The following is a 17,884-nucleotide window of genomic DNA, read 5'->3' on the forward strand; positions in this document are numbered from 1 at the left end:
TATATAAGCAGCTGTATATTTTTGCTTTTACCGAGAAACATGCTGATCACCATTACATACATAAACCAATATGTTTTACATGAACTTGTCATTTGTCATAGAAACTAGTTAGCTGGCTGATTGATAGTCTGCTGCATATGTGTGCGTGTGCGTGTGTGTGTGTGTGTGTGTGTGTGTGTAAGATGCATTTCTGAAGATTGCAGCTACTAATTTCACACATGATATTCAGCAGAAATAAGCAGCATGTTTCTTGATCACACAAAGAAAAGTGCTCCTCTTAGACGAATGCACTTAATGTCCACAGCTTTTATTAGTATTTTTGTTTAATTAAATTAGTCTTCTGTCTATCCAGTCCCTATTTTATGTCACTTAAAATATGTTCAGTCCACATTGCACTCCTAGCTTCACAGTAGCATCTTTTTAAAAAATGCTGTAGAACACTAGATCCCAAATTAGGCTCCCAGATGTTGGAGTAGAATTCAGAGTCCCTGAATATTGGCCATGCTGGGTTGGGCCTCTGGGAATTAGACATCCAACAGCTTCAAGACTTGCAACCAATATACTAAAGATATATTTTATGTCTCCATTCCCTCAAATAAAAGTATATCTAAGGAGAAGGATTATCTCCTTACAGATTCCATAGGCTGAAGATGCAAACTGAGATCAGTTTCAGAAAGTCAACTAAAAAAGCAAGCTGTTGGACTACAAGAGCAGGTAACTAAAGGAGGGCTTTCAGGACCAGAAAAGCAGGCTCAGGTAGGAAGAAGACATGGAATCTACAAATTGGACATAAGAGGTCCTTTGCTTTGGTTGCTTTGTTATAGAGAAGCCCTGTCAATCAGGGGCCATTCAGTGGGAGAGAGGGAGAAAGGCAAAGTTCGAGCAATGCAACCGAAAAGCTCTAAGCACAAGGAATATGCTTTAAACCCAGCTCCCTACAGGTTTGTGATTAAATTCTGGCCTGCTGACACTCCTTTAGCTGGACTTCTTTTTTGCCAAGAAGGAGACTACGTTGGGAGTGGGGAGATTAGGTTGGGAAGTGAGGGTAGGATGATTGTAACATACTTTAGAAAACAGTAGCACAATTCAGCAAGATGTTAACTTGATTTTGGAAAACTAGTACACAATGGAGACCCTTCGGGAAGCTGTCCACTTCATATTTGTTCCTGGCCATTTGTAGAAGAGTCACAAAATTAGAAACAAAGGTGGTAGGCTTGGAGCAATCCCCTCTAGCTGCAGTGTGTTTGATTTAGTAACAACCAAATAGGGGCATGGTCTACAAGGCGTTCCTCAAGTGAATGCTTTTCTTGTCACAATATGTGGGGCTGGTTCATAGAAGTTTTCATCCTCCAAACAAAGGTGAATTTACTGTTCTTGGGTGTTCTGCCACGGGACAAGCACAACCTCTTCAAGCTGAAAACCTTTCTGTCAAAGCCATATGCTCAGGGATTCTGAGAGTTTAAGAACATATAGGGAGTCATGCAGGGAACCACTGCTCATCAGGGTAATTGAAGCATTTCTATTCCCGGTAACATTTTAACTGGTGAAAAGTCATACATCATTTATTACCAGCCCCTTTTTCTAATATGAAGGATTTCAACTATCTGTTAAGATGAGCAATAAAGAACAATGGCAGTAGAGTTGCGTGCAGCCATTGTTAATTACATAGGATCCTCGGAGGGGCATGCACACTGTCTAAGCATAAATGCAGCTGCCTCATTCCTTGGAACTTCTATTACTGTGCCATTAGCTCTGCAGATGCCTTTCCGGAAAATACATTCTGCATTTTTCTAAGCTCTTGCAAACTTCATTACCTGTCATCGTCTGGGCCAGCATATGTGTGACATGTTGAACAGATGGTGTGCCTAATAATTAAAGCAGATTCCTTGCCTCATTGATTTTTTTCAGTACAGTACTTCAGGAAACCCATCTTATCATCTAGAGGTGCTAACTACTCAAGTTATAAATCCCTATGCAGCACCTTAAAAGGAGGGAGTGTGGGTACTATGCAAACTTCAATTATAAGCTTTCTACCATAAGAAGGATTTCTTCCTGTACTTACTGACTGGAGTTCTTGCTTTCTCCTTGGTTTAAAATACCCTTCAAAATAAAGCAAGAGTAATAGCAGTGGAATTATTTTAGAGTTGATATAAAGGCTCTGAGCTACAAACTAGAAATTTATGAGTGTACAACTGTAGAAAATATGGTAATTGATAAGGCACGGTTTGCACTTGTCCAGGTACACAACTGGGATCTTGTCAAGTCACCATGGCAGATTCCACAGTTGCTTCATGCACATAAATATTGAGGAGAAGACTGAGCATTCTTTAGAGCAGCCGGATCCAAAGTCAAGACAGCTGTAATGATATCCAACTTCTGGGAGGAGAGGAAAAGAAAACGAAGACCAAGACCATTTTTATTGGTCTAAGTCTTATCCCCTGTGAACTGTTTTGTCTTCTCAGCAAATAATTTATGAGCTCTTCTTTCAGCTATTGTTTGCTCTTGTATGTATTTATTTATCTAGGAAACAATAGCATGGTATCACTCAACAACTTAATGGGAGGTTAGGAAAAAGTCATTGGGATTAAGGTTGTTACAATTGTTACTAGCTACAATTGGTATATACTGCCTCTCAAATGACAAAGAGGATACTTCTGGATGCCCATCACTGAGAAACAACAACAGGAGAACTCTGTTGCCCTCATTTCTTGCTTAGGGAGCCAAATAGGACTCATATGTTCTCGAATTTGTTTGGTATTGTGCAGTCATTTTTTTTAATTATCTGATTGTAAGCCACATGGACATTTTGCTGAAGCACTCTTAGGTATCACCACAAAGGATCTGCCTCCTGGATTATCTTGGAAAAGATTTGTGGGCTGATGGCTACAACACACAGTGGCAAGAGCAGGAATCTCTTCTTTTCAGAGTTACTGCTCATATGGAGAAGGTGAGAGTGAGAAAGGCAAGATTCAGCTCTCCACTGAACTCAACGTTGGATTCCACAATTCTGATAGGGTTAAGGGTTCAGTCAGATGGGCATTTGCCCTGATCTTTGGTGCACTGCAATGGCAAGTTGGTTCACTCCTCTTTCTGGCTAAAGCAGACCAATCCATCCCCAGAGTGCCCCAACCCACACCTTTCGGGGAAAGGGTTCTATTTTTTTGTGGGGGGGGGGGTAGGTGCACTCTAGTTTGATCTGTTCCCAGCATATGAGATCTCTGGAAAAGGACCAAGATCAAGTCTTGTAGCTGTCAAAGCTGCCAAGGCTCCTTCCACTGTCAAGTTCCAGTGTCATGAAGTAGCTTAATAAGCAAGCCACTTCAGGATATTGGCAAATTGAACACTTTCTTTGCTCCTCTGCAGAGGAAGTGAAATTATTTCTCTTGCCTGTGCTAGATCACTGGTTCTTAACCTTGGGTTACTCAGGAGTTTTGGACTGCAACTCCCAGAAGCCTTCACCACCAGCTGTCCTGACTGGGGTTTCTGGGAGTTGCAGTTCAAAAGCATCCGAGTAACAAAGGTTAAGAACCACTGTGCTAGATGATGCACTGAATCACTTAGATGATTTTTTAAAGTACAGTATTAATTTTCCTTGTCTTTGAGTGTCAACTGAGAAATAGCCCACAGCCGTAGTTTCAATTGGCACTTCACACAAAGGAAAAGAATTAAAAATAATAATAATACAAGTTCCTCAATGCATCAGTGGTGTCTAGCACTTGCAAAATAAATAAATTCACTTCCCCTGCTCCTCTGCAAAGGAGCAGGAAAACTGTTTATTTTGCTGAAATCCTGAAATTTATAAAATAAAATCATTTATTAAGCCACTTCACTATACCAGAAATAGAGTTGTCTGAGGTTGGTATGCCATTTGGACGTGAGAATCACACCAAATGGCATATCTGTCCTCCCCGCTGACCTCAAGCAACTCGATTTAGACCACACCAGCCTGCACCAAAAGGGCCAGTCTGGTCACATCCTAATACTGTTTTTGATAAAGGCCTGTCATACCTATGTACTGTATTCAAACTGTGGGTCTGTCAGGATTTTGATTCTATGCATCTTATTTTCCATCCCCTTCCTACCACATCTGATTTTTCAATTTCCTTTTTCCGCCATGATCATTGTGGACTGAATGTTTCCTGTGACCCATGACTCCTAAGGTCACCCTTTGAGAAATTAGTGACTTGTCTGCATGTCTTTGTCCCATGATGCATCATTTTGAACTTACTCCAAGTTACCATGCTTTGGAATTAGTGCTAAAACATTAAACTGAGCGTGCTGGAAATAATGGGCTTTGAGGAGGTACCCTAAAGTGTGCCTTGAGAGAAGTAATTTCATGGCCCATAAGCACATGGCCACAGAGTAGAAAGCTGTTTCACTGATCTCTTCATTTAAAGCAAAAAGTTAATAGGCATTCTTTCCAAGGAACTCCAGAAAAACTGTAATTGCTTCAGAAATTCACATCATTATCTAGTCTACTTACACTTCAAGAACATCTGACTTTACTGTTATTAGGTTTGCAGTCCTTAATACATTTACTACATGGCAATAAGTCTCAATGAGCCCAGTGAGATTTATATCTGAGTCAACATGTTGAGGACTGTGCAGTCTGCATCATTTTCATCCCTGTTTCGCATGGCGATGGCACCCCTAAGGACTAAAGTGCAGGTTATCTCGGCAGATAGATGGTTCCAGCCCCACTTTTAAAAGGTAATGGGGAATATAGGTGCAGAGAATCAGCGGGATGACATCGCAACTAGAGAGTGACCTAACATCATGCCACAACCAAGGTCTCAGTACAGCACCTGCTCTTAAAGAACAGGCAGATTAATTTATTATTAAGGGGTCCCAGCTGTGCATGGCCCTCCTTTTGTCATATCAGAAAGAAGTTCACCAGTGCAGTTTGTTGAAGGTACATACAGTATATGGAAAACACATCGCATAGTCTGTGCCTTCCACTTAAAGAACAGAGAAGCAGAAAAGAATCCCCAAATTAGGAGGCGAAGCAAGATTTTGGGACATTGTCCTACCCCAAAGTGTTTGAGAATCACTCTGAAAAATATTTGTGTGGAAAATATATAGAATAAATGTATCTTTCATACTTTAATGTGATAAAAGTACATTTACTGTATAATATGCCATAAATTTCCACAGCTACCCATTCAGACTGTATTGTTTCTTAGGAATAATTATTTTTAATCAATTAATTAATTAATTGGTATTTATAAATTAAATCACACTTGTTGCAAAATAAATTAAATGAAATAAATTAGTTTCATTTATTTATTTATTTATTTATTTATTTATTTATTTATTTATTTATTTATTTATTTATTTATTTATTTATTTATTTATTTATTTATTTATTTCAAACAAACTTTTCTTTTTAAATGGATTTTTCCATAATACAAAAGAAAATACATATATTGGTAACACATAAACATGCCTACTTGATTTTAAAAAAAGAATACTAGTGCACCTCTCATTCTAGGGAACCTTATATCTTACATACTTTTTATTATAAACATAATTGTCATTTCCTTTTATCCATTCCCAAATCCTTCCAAAAGTACATATATTCATTGGTCAGTTTTTCCTTACCTTTACACAAACGTTTATAAATTCTTTGTATATTTAATTAAATCTATTTATTCATAACCAAAGAAAATCAACTTTTCAAACCATCAGCTTACGTATAACTATGATTCTGTTTGTAAGGAAGCAGAACTTGGAAAAGTTATATTTTTGGAGTACAACTCCCAGAAGTCCCCAGCAAACCTGTTAAGCTACTACGTATTTTGGTTGAGAGATTCTTGATATTGTACCCCTCAAAGTAACTTTCCTAAGTTTTGCTCCGTATCTCGTTCCCTTCTTCATAGTTAGGGAAACAAAACAGTGGCTAGTAAAGTTGGGGAGGGGAAGCTAAGGAAAAAATTGTATTGAGGGGAAGCAGAAGCAAAATATGGGATGGTAGTGTTAAGGAGACGCCGCACCAGAATGACACCTGCTTTCATGCTTATTGAGCAAAGGAACATATTTGTTTCCAAGACAGCAACTATTGCAGCAAAAACATCAAAGCATCTTTTGGTATCTTAAGGAGAGACGAGTTTTATTTGGCAAAGTATTTTGTGGACTGCACTTCATCAGATGCACAGTTTTCAGCCTTTGTTGGTATATGCTTGGTGGGAGGATGTAATTAGTCAGGCCAGGAAACTGAATTTCACTAAGTACAAACTGTAGTAGTTAACACTCAGTAATTGAGTGATGATTTTGACAGATAATAATCTGGAATGTACACTGCTGGTGTGTTCTATTCTGTGAGTTTTCATGAATGAGTCAAATCACTATGGCTGACATAGCTCTAATTAGAACAGAACGGCCACTTCAAAGACAACTCCTGCAATGTTTCCCCAGGGCAATGTGGATATAATAGGTTCTTATCCATCATTAACATCTGATAAATCTCTGAAGTCTTTGTAGGGAATTAGCTGGCACACAACAAGATTCTAAAGCTTTCTCCATTATCTACCTTTTGTTCACAAGCCTGAGTTTAAGGATTGCCAGGCCTCCCCCAAACTGTTCCTGACTTCTCTCAGATTTCTCACCCTTGGCTTGGTACATTCATTTCTTTCAGTGGTTCTTTATTGTCACTTTCCTGGTGAAAGACGCTTCATGTAAAAAAAACACGGCAATCTCCAGAAATTACATTGAGTCTAAGGTGTTGCACATGCCATTTATCTTAGACAGGCAGAGATTTGTGGAAGTAAAATAAATGCTTCTTCATGGTCTCTGTGACTGCACACTAATGGGTTTAATCTGCGCCTGTGCAGAGATCTCCAGAATATTCTAGAGTTCAAACATGCGTTCGCCAGGACCGCCCCCCAGCACATGTGGTCCGCCCATCCTGGCGATTGTCTAAGTTCCTTTTTGCCGCTGCTGAGGTCTCATCTCTTGACAAGCTCTCCATTCGTGCTTCTTGGTTCTTTTTCTCTAGAGAAATAAACAATACAAAAAGAAAAATTAATCCTATAGCCGATAGACTGAAAATACTTCAGATCTGTAAGAGACTCTGATCCTTTTTTTCCTATCAACCCCCCTCCCCATTCCCCCTTTCTTGCCTTTTAGGACCCCCACAGGGCAGTTTAAGAGGTGCATTTCCTGCCCAAACAAACTGCCTCTTTCTGACAGACACAATTCCTGTTTATTTTGCCTGGGGGGAACTCGTCAACCAGCTGCTTGTTATTTTTTGTAAAAATTTCACTAAACAAGTCCTCAAGCTTTGTCTTTTCTGTGGGAGAAATCCCTACGTCCGCCACCTACTATGAACAAAGCACAAGTTTCACAGCCACCCCCGGCACCCCTAATGTTAACTCTCCATTACCGACAACCAGTAAAACCAAATCGAAATTGCCGAAATCAAAGTCTTCGGGATCGACATCTCAATCAACACTGACACCAAAAGCTGTTTTGAAACCGATCGGTTCCAAGCTGAAAAAAATCAAAGAAATCTTCCATTGACTCTCAGCCTCCAAACACACCAGACATAATAGCAATAGAATGAAGAAATGTCTTAACATCTGATAGTGCAAGCAGCAAAGTCATCAGAGGTGCAATCAAGAATACCTAGTTTTCAACCCACCCTCCTCTCTTTTATTGACACGTATCATAATCCCACGTGGCCCCTGCTTGTTTCACCAAATTTAGAGCTCACACTGCATGTCTTTCAGCTGCCACCGGTTGATTACATCAACATTGTTTAATATTAATAATAGAAGTCCAGGCAATGTGACATTGCAATTTTAGGGGAAGCCAGAGTTGAAAATAAAGAATTGGAAAAACCAACAAACTACTGAGACCTGGCGATCGAAACATCTCACCTCTGGAAGAAATGCACTTCAATGGTCCCCATAGTCATCGGGGCTTTGGGAACAATATCAAGAAATTTCACACAGTACTACAAGCAGTTGCAGATCTCAGAAATCACACCATCAGAGCTACTACAAAGAATGGCAATATTAGGAACAGCACACATACTGCATCAATATGTAACAGACACTTCCTCTGTTTCCCTGAAAATAAGACCTAACCTGAAAATAAGTCCTAGTATGATTTTTTCAGGATGCTCCTAATATAAATCCTAGCCCCCAAATAAGCCCCAGTTGTCAAACCCCGCCCTCCACCATTGTGCGGCAACCAGAAGATGACATGACTGTATCTGAATAAATGCAGATAGTTGTACATGACAAAAAAAATTAAAACATCCCCTGAAAATAAGCCTTAATGTGTTTTTTGGAACAAAAATTAATATAAGACCCTGTCTTATTTTCGGGAAAACATGGTAGGTGTTTGGTTAAAATGTGTATCTGTTATAATAATACCAGTCAATGATTTTATAATTTTTGACTGTGCCTGGTGTTTTTGGATACTAACACTAACAGCAACAGCAACAGCAACAGCAACAACAACAACAACACCAATAATAATAATAATAATAATAATAATAATAATAATAATAATAATAATAATAATAATAATAATAATAATAATAATAATAATAATAACAATAATAATAATAACAATAATAATAATAATAATATGCAGTCAAGTTGATTTTCACTTCTGGCAGTCCTTTCTGGGGTTTGCCATTCCCTTTTTCTGGAGGCATTACTGGGACTGTGCAGCTTGTCCAAGGTCACACAGGCTGGCTCTTCTCCGTGGAGGCACAGTGGGGAATGGAATTCCCAGCTTCTGGCTCCACAACCAGTCACCTAAAACAACATTCCTATTCACTTTCCTTTTGGTGCTGCTGAAAGAATCTCTCTCTCTCCCCCCCCCCTCTCTCTCTCTCTGTGTGTGTGTGTGTGTGTGTGAGAGAGAGAGAGAGAGAGAGAGAGAGACCTCTGCCTTATAGTGGGCTGGGTGGAGGAAACAGTGCTGCTTGGCCATGGTGCCAAAACTGCTCATTACAACTCAGGGAGATGACCTGCTTTAGGTGCAGTGGCAATTTTTCAGATATTTAAGAATCCCCACTCCAATCCCACTACTGTATTCCCAAAATGAGCCTGGGAACCAGGGGTGGGGGATAGGAAAACATTTATTTACCAAAATACAGCTACAACTGATATAATCAGCTTTTGCAGCATGACTTTACATTACTGGCTTTCAGCCACTGAGTTCAAATGTACCTGCTTTTAATTATTTCATAAACCATGTTATGTCCCAGACCAGGTGCCCAAAAAATAAACCGGAAACATTGCTAGATCTAGGCATTCTAACAATCAATTTGTCATGATTTCATGGGCCACCGGAAGCTTTCTACATCCTTTACATGCTTGTGTGCACTCACTCACGCACGCACACACACACACCTTTGAGGAGAGGCTTGAAGTGCAAACCGACATCTCGACATTCCCCGCAGTCATCCCCTGAGCACAGAGGGAAAGTCAGAGAAAAGGAAAGTAAGGTCAACACTCACAGCCTAACATTACAGTTTTGCTGTTTTAAAAAAAAATATTTATTGCCGGGTATGTAGAGAAGAGCAACAAAGAGATCTGTGCATGTGCGCGCCTATCAGCTGGTAGGTGTACGCATGCACAGAGACAGCAGGTCTGTCTCTCAGAAGGGAAACTGGGCCCACTGTCTCGGAAGATGGTGGAAGAGGAAGAGGCGGTGAGACCCAGTTGAGAGGCGTCAGGACCAGCAGGGAGGAGGCGGGCTGGCATCCGTTTTCACTGAAGAAAACAAAGCACTGAGCAGAAAAAAGTTTGGCCCTTTGTTTGGTTTCAGCAAAATGGTTTCCACAAACCAAACCATAAATCAAACCATGAACCACCCTGGTTGGTGTTTTTTCCGGCTTTTGGTTCAGTTTGTGTCCATCTCTAGTCTCTAAGGACCTCTTCCAGAATCCAGTAAGTGTTGAACCCCCTGAAACATCTTACTCCTTGGAAGGAAGTGGGAAGCATGTACAGTAGTGATGTGATAGCATTGCCTTAAGGCAAGAAGTGCTTGCAGTGGAGAACGTGCCTCAGAGAGTTACACATCTTCTATAGTATAAAGAAAAAAAAATAGTCAAAAGTCTATTCATCTAGAACTATTCATCCTTAGTGGAACAATCAATGCTACAGTAATAGTAGGAAAAAACGGACTCACTGGTTGACTGTCATAGGGTCTCACCTGTGGCAAGGAAGACCAGGTTTCGCTGTCAGTGTGGCTCTCTGGGTGAACCTTTTTCTGAATTCCCTGCAGAGATACTAATGGCAACCACACTGTTTACACTGAGATTCTGAGGACTTTCCCCCCTTTGCTTCGCCAGCATGTGTGTGTTGGGGGTGAGGGAGAGAGTGAGAGAGTGAAGGAGATGCTGAGCTAGAAGCAAAGGTTGCTAGCACCTCCTAGTGTTGACTGTGACACACACAAAATCCTATTCATTCTTCACAAAAGCAATTTCAAGAAGTAAATGTATTTTGTTTGCGGCTAGCTGGCTAAATAGCTTAGTAAGTGGAGATTGGTGGTTTGAATTTCCACAGTACCTTGTAGGAGTGCAGCCAGACTGTGTGGCCTTGGGCAAGCTGCACCGTCCCAGGGCAATCCCAAGAAGAAGAGGATGGTAAACCACTCCTGTGTATTCTATGCCTAGAAAATATTCCCATTATCTTCACATTTTAGACTGTTTTCAGTATTGCCTATACTTCATATATGTCCATAATTTCAAATTGTGCAATATTTTGGTACAAATAAATAAATAAAGACTTGAAAACCATGGAAAAAGGGTCACCTTTTGATCCTCTTACGACTTGAAACACACAGTTGTTGTTGTTGTTGTTGTCGTCGTCTTCATCATTATCATTGTCGTTGTCGTCGTTGTTGTCGTTGTTGTCGTTGTTGTCGTTGTTGTCATTATTATTATTATTATTATTATTATTATTATTATTATTATTATTATTATTATTATTATTATTATTATTATTATTATTATTATTATTAGGGAAGCCGTAAGTGGGTGTATTTGTGTTTTCTGGCTAAAGGCAGCATTTCTGCTCGTCTGCTCAGACATAAGCCCTGTGGAACTCACGGGGACTTACTCCCAAGGAAATGGATAGAAAACTGCAGTCTCAAGGTTGGAAAAGGTTACCCTATTCTGGTGTTAGAAAAAAGGTGTGTGTGTGGGGGGGGAGTTTCATTTGAAAGCACAAGAAGGACAGAGTTCTTCTTGCCCCGCTCCCTGTCTCTACAAGGAGAAGTACTACCTAAAGAGGACATTTCCTGCTATGTAAGTACAGAGCCTCTCCTTGGAGCTGGGGATCCTGAAAAACCCGGCTGCATGGAAAGGCTCCATGTTTAGCCCATTGTCTCCTCTTCAGACAGTCTTTCTTTGTGTTAAGACAGCAACAGGCAGAGGGTGGGGCTAGAATACTTCCTGATCTTCCTTAGAAACTCACTTCTTTTTGAATAGGACTATTTGTCTCTCTGCTCCCACTTTCAGATTAACCCTTTTAAAAATAAGGGTTTCCTATTTAGGGAATAGCCATACAATTGCACTCATTTCACGTGGTAGCAAGGTTATGCTCAAAATCCTGCAAGGTAGGCTTCAGCAGTATGTGCACCGAGAACTCCCAGAAGTACAAGCTGGATTTTGAAGGAGGAGAGGAACTAGCGACCAAATTGCTAACATGTGCTGGATTATGGAGAAAGCCAGAGAGTTCCAGAAAAACATCTACTTCCGCTTCATTGACTATGCAAAAGCCTTTGACTGTGTGGACCACAACAAACTATGGCAAGTCCTTAAAGAAACGGGAGTGCCTGACCACCTTATCCATCTCCTGAGAAACCTATATGTGGGACAGGAAGCAACAGTGAGAACTGGATATGGAACAACTGATTGGTTCAAAATTGGGAAAGGAGTACGACAAGGCTGTATATTGTCCCCCAGCTTATTTAACTTATATGCAGAATACATCATGCGAAAGGCCGGACTGGAGGAATCCCAAGCCGGAATTAAGATTGCCGGAAGAAATATCAACAGCCTCCGATATGCAGATGATACCACTCTGATGGCAGAAAGTGAGGAGGAATTAAAGAACCTCATAATGAGAGTGAAAGAGGAGAGTGCAAAAAGCGGTCTGAAGCTGAATATCAAAAAAAGTAAGATAATGGCCACTGGTCTCAGCACCTCCTGGCAAATAGAAGGGGAAGATATGGAGGCAGTGACAGATTTTACTTTCCTGGGCTCCATGATCACTGCAGATGATGATAGCAGCCACGAAATTAAAAGACACCTGCTTCTTGGGAGGAAAGCGATGACAAACCTGGACAGCATCTTAAAAAGCAGAGACATCACCTTGCCAACAAAAGTCTGAATAGACAAAGCTATGGTTTTTCCTGTCGTGATGTATGGAAGTGAGAGCTGGACCATGAAGAAAGCTGACTGCCGAAGAATTGATGCCTTTGAATTGTGGTGCTGGAGCAGACTCTTGAGAGTCCCCTGGACTGCAAAGAGAACAATCCTATCCATTCTAAAGGAAATCAACCCTGAGTGCTCACTGGAAGGACAGATCCTGAAGCTGAGGCTCCAGTACTTTGGCCATCTCATGAGCAGAGAAGACTCCCTGGAAAAGACCCTGATGTTAGGAAAGTGTGAAGGCAAGAGAGAAGGGGATAACAGAGGATGAGATGGTTGGACAGTGTCATCGAAACTACCAACATGAATTTGACCAAACTCCGGGAGGCAGTGGAAGACAGGAGGGCCTGGCGTGCTCTGGTCCATGGGGTCACGAAGAGTCTGACATGACTAAACGACTAAACAACAACAATTTAGGAAATATTTCCCCTTCTAGGAGGCACACCTTAATCTGGTGAAGGAGTCTGACTGTCTCAGTGAAGCTTAAGAGCAAAGCCATCAGTAGGCCAGACTCCATGAGGAGCCTGAACTCCTAGTAGCTCCAGCCAAGGTGGAAGGGTCACAGCTGTGTTGCCAGGCTAAGATGCATCCACTCATTTCAAGGCAGCTATTGGACAGCAGCAGTAGCTGAAGGTGACACTGGTGGAGGAGGTAATGCCCTTTCAGCATTATTCTAATTGCATTATTAGAGACAGTGCTAATTCTACATGTCCTTTGTTTTAATCCAGTAGCTGACTGAGTGCTTTCCAACCTGGGAGTCTCCTCTTCCAGCACTATTTCTTGCTTCATTTTGGACTGTCTCATCATAGGGTTTTCAAGGTAAGAAATGTTCAGTAATGTTTTTCTATTGCCTCCTTCTGTGCAATATTAACAAAATTTAGCTTGTGTCACCACTGTTGCCTGTGAAAGACCCTCTGCCAGCATCACCTTGAGCTATCACTGCTGTCCAGTTTCTGCCCTCCAGTTGCTTCTCTGCCCCCATTGCCATTGGAAGTACCCATTCTTGTCTGCTGATGCGGCTGTTACCCTTGAAGAGGGTGGCTGTATCTCAGTCTGGTTCCTCAGCTGTGAACATTCTACCTTGGATGACCCTGTTAGGGGCCCAGGTGAGTAATGGGACTCTAGCTACTGAGGCCATTGCTCTGAGCTTCTCTGACACTCTCAAACCTCCTCACCATGTTAAGGTGTCCAAGGAGAGAAAGTGAACAATAGAGGTGAGGAAAAAAACCTCTCCTCCCAACCCCATGTTTCTACATTTGCTTGCTAAAATCAGGAAAGCCTGGAGGAGAACACAAGTAGAGATTTATACAAGATACAGTTTTGACACAGGAAAGAAATGAGAGGGGCGGGTGAACCTCTGTTCTGAGGCACGTTGTTATGTGCTGCTGTTTTGCATCTCAGTCTGGCTATCAGGACTGATCATTCTAGTGAGGCAGATTCCAACAGCCCAAAATGTACCAACCATGGATCTGACTGGTATCATCTATTCAGAATTTTTAAAAAATCCCATTTCAGTTACAGAAAATCCTACTGCAGTCTCCCTCCCCCCCCTTTTTTTTGGTACATGTAGCCAGACAAGCAGTCGTAAGATCGAATCCACGCGACGGAGTGAGCTCCCGTCACTTGTCCCAGCTCCTGCCAACCCAGGAGTTTGAAAGCATGTAAAAATGCGAGTAGATAAATAGGTACCACCATGGTTGGAAGGAAATGGCGTCCCATGTCTAGTCGCACTGGCCACGTGACCACTGAAGATTATCTTCAGGCAAAAGCTAGCTCTATGGCTTGGAAACGGAGATGAGCGCTGCCCCCTAGAGTCGGACACGACTGGACAAATTGTCAAGGGGAACCTTTACCTTTAGTCATGCTGTCATTTCAGCCTTTCCTAACCTGGCATGGGATGCTAGAATTTGTAATCACACTAGGAGGATACAGATTGGAGAAAGCCATGTTAATTTCACTATCCTTGTTTGCTGTGTTGTCATTGATACATTACGATAGCAGGCATTCCATGCTACTTTCCCACCTGCCAATATTTGAACTGCTGTAGGGAGATTCAAAATAATTTGTTGACGCTTAATCAGTGCAGATCACTTCACATATGTTAAGGGTGATGCAGTCATATTACGAAGACGGTTGTAACTATAGCAGATTTCATTCCGGCAGGTGAGAATAAACAATTGAAAATCCTTTCTTTCTGCTGGGTTAAATTCTGAGAGATTTTGTGACTTTTTCACATTTTGGGACTTTTTTGGCTTCAAGAATATGACTTTTAGGCAAGCCCTCCACCTTCATGACCCACTTTATGTGTTATGTGCAGAACATGCAGTAATGTATGTAAAATACATTTTTCTTCACAACATACAATGGGCAGTAGAAAATGCAGAGCTTTCCAGGGCAGCACTTGGATTGCTCCGTGTTTGCCCTGATAACACCTGTCTTATAGATACACAAACTGGAGATCATCATGTTCAAACACAACAACAACAACTACAACAACAACAACAATAATAACAACAACGAAATGGTTTTTCCACTTGTGTGAGAGGTTAGTGAATTCTTCCTTGGACACCAGCATGTGAAAAGGAACCTCATACAGAATGCACTGTTCCTTGTGAGGTTAGGCCCTGAAAAGATATAGGCCAATGTTTTCTGCACAAAATACATGTTTTGTTAGTGATGCTGTTGGCTGGGGAAAGCTCTTGGCCTTATCATTCTCCCGCAGCAGCAAAAAACCTGGCAGCAGCTGGTAATGTTTCTGGGAGGCGTCTTCCCCTCTCATGGAAGATGAGAATGTTTGCAAATATTCGCCACATCCTTAATCACGAGGAATCTCATAAACTGATATTACCTTTAATTTTCTTCCTACACTCCAACACTCAGTACCTGTCCTCTTGTCTCTCATTGAATCCATTGGTTCCAAAGTGTTATTTGGGTTACTTAGCAGCTGAAACCATAAAAGTGTCCACGGATATTTGTACTGTGCCATGATTGCTCTTCAGAACCAAACATGTTTTGAGAGCATGGAAATGAATTATGTACAGAGAAGACAGCAGGTACATTATTCCCCTCACCCCACGCCTGACTGTTTCATCAGAGGACCACCTAATCCTGCATAGTGCTACATGCCAACAGAGGCAGATACTCCTTGGGGTATTGAGATTCATTCAGCTATTACTAAGGCAACATCTGTGATTTGCTTTGGGAAGGTACCTGGGCATGAAATATGCACATGCTGAAGAGTTAAGCATCAAGCTGTACATTTTAGAATTTCAGCAAGCATTCATGTATAAATACTTACAATGACAATAAATTATATTATATTATTATAAAAGACAAGTAACCATGACATTTTGGCAAGAGATTCCTCAATAGACAAGATTAGGTAAACTGAATACTTGTTATCCTGCTCCAGTGTTTCGAGTGGCACAAAATGTCTGGGGTTAAATTTTACTGGAGTAGATCCATTGAAATCAATGGGACCTGTGTTCGTACTGTGTTTCCCGAAAATAAGACAGTGTTTTATATAATTTTTTACTCCAAAAATGCATTAGGGCTTATTTTCAGGGGATGCTTTATTTTTTCATGTACAATCTATGTTTATTCAAATACAGTCATGCCATCTTCTTCTAGTTGTTGCATAATGATGGAGAGTGGGGTTTCACTTAATTAGGGCTTATTTTGGGGAAGGTCTTATATTACAAGCATCCTGAAAAATCATACTAGGGCTTATTTTCAGATTAGGTCTTATTTTCAGGGAAACAGGGTAATGAATATTCAACCAGTTCAATTTAATTTGTCTTTGTTGTGTTATGTAATGTTAAGTCAAAATTGACTTATAGTGACTCTAATAGGGTTTTCAAGGTGAGGTATTTAAGGAATGGTTTTACCAGTTCCACACCCCAAGTGAGTTTCCATAGCTGAGTGGGGATTTGAACCCGCGTCTCCTTGATTCCTAGTCTGTTACTCTGTCCACTACACCAAATTGGCTACCACTATTTCACATCAATGTAATTAAATTTATACCCCACCTTTCTCCCTGTAGAAAGACTTCTATATGTTTTAATAATTCTACTATGGTTGAGATTAAAATTAGGTGTAGCCCTTCATTTCCCAATTACTGACTCCAACAGGTTCTCACAGGGAAAATGTTCCCTTTTAGCCACATGTAAATTTGGGGGTTTCTGAAAGAGGAATAGAATGTGGTCACACAAATGCCACCTGGACTCTGGGAAGACTTACTATTTGGAACTACAACTCCCAGGATTTCCTCGCCATCATGGCCAGGAACCCATGCCATTCAACTGTGGGGCAGGGGCTTGTACTCTTGATGGTTGTTACCATGGTTCATCAAACTACTTGCTCTATCCCATCTTTTCAATAACCTGTCCTCAATTTATTTGAAAATGTCTGAAATGGCTGTGGCTTTCCTTACAAAGCTTGGGCTGGCCACTCATCATCATTTACAGGGGGTGTGTGCAAAAGGTTGTGAGCAACATTGTGGGCTACTCAAAACCAGCTCCATCTCAAAGAGGCCCTGACAAAACATCCTATGTTGGACCCCTGTCTCTGTCTCTGGATCCTAGCAATCCTACCTGGGTGTAGGATGCCACTGGAGCCGTGGTTCCCAACCTTAGGTAACCCAGGTGTTCTTGGACTGCAACTCCCAGAAGCCTTCACCATCGGCTGTGCTGGCTGTGGTTTCAGGGAGTTGCAGTCCAAGAACACTTGCGTTCCCCAAGATTGGGATCCACTGTGCTACAGCCAGGCTAGGTGGAGGCATTGTGGCAAATTAAAGGACTAGTTAGATTCAGTCACCTGGTGCTGCTCAAAGAAGATTACAGCAAAAGGAGCCTTAGGAAAGGGAGGCCTGAGTCCCGTCCCAGGCGCCCGGCTCTCCAGGGGGCAGAGAAAATGCTTTCTTGTGATGACTCAGGCTAACACAAGCCCTGAAATAAGCACAACGTTGAGCTCCTTTGTTTATGATCACTTCCCAGTTTTCGTCCTTTAAAAGGGCACTTGTGTTGGTGCATGTTACATTTTTGCCACGAGGTGGAGCAGCACGCTGCATAATTGTGGACTGCTCTTTTTTTCCCCGTTTGGTGCCCTTCCCCACATTTTTTAATCTCAAACATTATCACTATGATTATATAGAAGAGTGTTCTCTCAAATAAAAGCATCGATCCCACCTGAAGAACTGAGAGCAGAAATCACGCCATGCACGTCATCGTGAATGGTGTGGGAAGTGGAAATTTGTGGTACACTTTGCTGGGAGGGGAAAGGACACTCTTGCTCACCTTTTCTGCAAGGTAGAGCTGTGTGGCTCTTAGTTCTATGCACCAGAGGCAAAGCCACACCAAGGCAGAGGGGAGCAGACAGCCAGTATATTTTGTGGCAAACTAGAAACAGCACAGCTTCACACATTAGACTCAACTGGAAGCCTGTTTAACCAAAACAGGCTGCCCTTACAGTTCTTGTAGATCTCTTTTG

The sequence above is a fragment of the Pogona vitticeps genome, chromosome 1 (genome assembly GCF_051106095.1).
Source record: "Pogona vitticeps strain Pit_001003342236 chromosome 1, PviZW2.1, whole genome shotgun sequence".
NCBI lineage: Eukaryota > Metazoa > Chordata > Lepidosauria > Squamata > Agamidae > Pogona > Pogona vitticeps.